The following is a 3,462-nucleotide window of genomic DNA, read 5'->3' as shown; positions in this document are numbered from 1 at the left end:
CATCTGTCCACATATTGGTGCTAGGCTGGTATAGTCCCTGCCCAGGAAGATTGAAGACTGGCATAAAAATGTTGGAAAAAATAAAAGAATGGAGCCTCACTAATGAAGTGTGCTAACTTTTGCTACAGTTCGTTCTTAAATATGGACCTTGCATTATAGTTTAATTAATCAAACATTCTGTTTCTCAAGTGAATGGGCTTAATTCTTCTTGGGGTCTAAAAAAAATACAATGTCATTAAATGGAAAGGATTTATAATTATTTAATGGGAGAGAAAAGAAGAAAAAGTTCTGATACAAAAATGTGTTTTCAGTTTTTTTACTTTTTCTTTAATCTTTGATTTTTGCTGAAATATTGCATCATTTGAACATTTATTGAAATGAAACCATGTGAAAAGTTTAGAAGGAAAAATCACTATTTGGTGGAGCTGTTAACTCATAGTCATCTGAAATGTGAGCCTGACTACACACTGCTTTTTGTAAGACTTCAAAAGACAAAAAGGTTAGAAACCATTGGTTTCATCTTTAACAATGTGTTGTATTTTAAAAGCTTGTTATATTATCCATTGTGTCAAATCTTCATCTCAAAAGTAACTAAAGCTGTCAGATTAATGCAGTGGAGTATAATAGAGGGGTGGAAGTATAAAGTAGCATTAATTTTGTCCGTCTGCTGTTTGTGCTGGTGGTATAAAGTAGGTTTATCAGAGCCTCTTTTTTGCTGAAAGCAGCTGCATGTTGTGTCTAGAAGGAAGGTTGACAGCAGATAGAAAATGTTCCCTGTCTCGAAATGAAAACAGCCTAAAGATGCAAAAGAGAAGAGGGGAACTATAGATTTAGGTGAAAATTCTTTGAATGCACATCACTGAGTGACCCTTATCACATTACACATCATTTGATCCATAGTTTAGCCCTACAAAAATATTCGTCATTGCAGACTTTCACTCTGACCATCTCCATTCTGACAAATATATCTCAGCCCATAGTAGTAGGTAAAATGTATTTAGTTGGTGGTGGTTATTGCTTTTTCTAATGTCCTCAAACATCTGCATGCTCCCACTGTCACTTCCCGATCCATGTGCTTTTGTAGGTGTCTCATTGCTAGTCTCTCAGATTCAGTTTTATCAGCAGCTGCGGCGCAATCTGGGAGTTACAATCACAACATCATCAAGATTCTTCAGGCGGCATCCATATTTTCTTCTTTGGTAAACTGTTTCCACAGTAACTGAAGGTGAGTTTTTCTCCTTCAGGATGTTGGGTGGTTATTAGTGTGTGTCTCCAAAGGCAGGCTTTGTGTTGGATTTAGGATTTATGTTGTCCTTTGCTACCTAACCTCCAGTTTTATAATAGACAAAAGTTAATCAGTTAATCATAAATACAGGTCATTTTAATTTTAGTTTATCACATAACAGCATCATATATTTGTCTCCCAAATAAGGATAGATCTGCTGCATCAAACCAAGTCCCCCCTACTTACAGGTTAACTGCTGCTCTGACCAGTGGCAGGTATTTGTTTTCAGCACAGGATGATTAACAGTATGTGCTACACACACAGCAGCAACTGTAGGCGAGAGCCACCTGAAGTAAATGAGTAAGAGCTCGTTAGTGCAGCAGCAAGTTTACTGTGACTGCCAACACACAGCTCATTACAGGGAGGATTTCATTTTCACCAAATATCTTTTATAGATATTTTTGATCACTTGGTCTAACAGTGGTATTTGAAAATACAACTGAGACTAAACAACAGTACAAACTTTTGAGTACAAACACAAAAGATACAAAGGGATCTGTTATTTACTATTTGGTGGGAAACCATCAATCCTGGTAACACACCAGTTAAACTCCTCCTGCAAACAATAATTGTCCAGTCATAGCTTAGCAACTGATGCGTGGCATGCCTGGTCAATTTTGGTGTTGACGAGTACAATGTTGAAAATGAAAAAGATGGAGTTAGAGAGAAGTGAAGTAAGTAGACCTCTGTCGCCCATTTTTCATCACTGCTGGAGCACTGCTGACAGTCAGCACATCTTTCAAACAAATAATTTTCAATTAGAAGTATTTTTCATGCCTGCACTAGGTTTTTCTGCCAGCTGCAATTGGGAAACCATTACAAATCACTTATTAAAAATAATTATGTTATATGGTGTGACAATGCTGTGGTTAAGGTCTGGTTAGGTTTAGGCACAAAAACTACTTGGTTAGGGTTAGAGAAAGATCATGCTTTGGTTTAAAATGTTAAATGTTAAAATATTATTGAGGTTACTTCCTTAAAGTTGGGAAACCTTTGTCATCATGGCAACATAAACGCCACAACAACAAAAACTCACTGATGAAAACCTGCCACTTCCAAACATGGTAATTTGTATGTTATATAGATGATAGATAGCATCAGTCACTCAAACGTGGCGTGGACACAAAATATACTTCCAGTTCAAATACATTCGTTTCAAAGGTGTGTTAAGTGTCAAATAATTTTTCGACTCTTTCTCAAACTGCCGTAAGACTGGGCTGGCTGGAGGCTAGTAGCTTCAGGCTACATTAGCCGCTACCAGCATAACACACCAAGTACAGAGTGGTTGTCAAATCATGGACAAAAAAAAAACTAATTTTCTCAGTTCTGACTTAGAACAATGTGTGACACAAAGTTTTCTAAACATACTCTGCTCAATTATTTTTAGCACTGCAGCACATACAGAAATACATCTTTCTCATACAGAACAAAGGATCCTGTTGCTATGATATCTGCAGTATGATGGACACCAGTGAGTGCTTCATCTAATTTACTTAACATTACAAGTTTAATAAGACAGGTGGCATGCAGAGAAGTAGCAGCAGGGCCACAGAGTGTCAGATTAGGGGAAAGGTTAAAATCATGGTGCAGATCGAGAGAGAGGCACACAAAGCTGACACAAACTCAAATGGGATGCCTGCGCTGTATGTTTGAACAGTTTTTGCTGGCAAACAATCTTCACAGTTTACAACAATGGCTTGTCCTCTAAGATTAAAAAAAGGCTTTTCTCTTCACACCCTGCAAAAGACCTGCTGAAGAGGCACTTTTATGTTTGACCTGTAATAACACTCTCACTGTCTATTATTTTACCCCTGTGTAATATCATTGATAACCTGGTAGAGCAAAATGAGAAGAAAAGAATCTGAAAAATATATTAAGCCATTCAACAAGATTTCCCCTGTTGTCTTGCGGTTGAAAGTATGACAATGCAGGGAAGACAGGAACAAGACTCTCAGTCGAGTGAAAGCTGAGCCAACAGCGAGACTATAAAGCCACAATGATGTGGAGTCTGAGTGATGTTTGGGATAATATTCTGTCTGAGTCTTCCTGTGTTCCTAATACAATGAGGGTGACAGTTCAATTTCACAGTGTACAAAGGCTCCAAGAGACCTGAAAAGTGTTTCCATGATGAGACTGCTACAGATAAAACTAACCAGACAGAATGCTGACACAGTATT

Source organism: Scomber japonicus, chromosome 5, assembly GCF_027409825.1.
Source record: "Scomber japonicus isolate fScoJap1 chromosome 5, fScoJap1.pri, whole genome shotgun sequence".
NCBI classification, from domain to species: Eukaryota; Metazoa; Chordata; class Actinopteri; order Scombriformes; family Scombridae; genus Scomber; species Scomber japonicus.
This window is presented reverse-complemented; position numbering follows the sequence as displayed.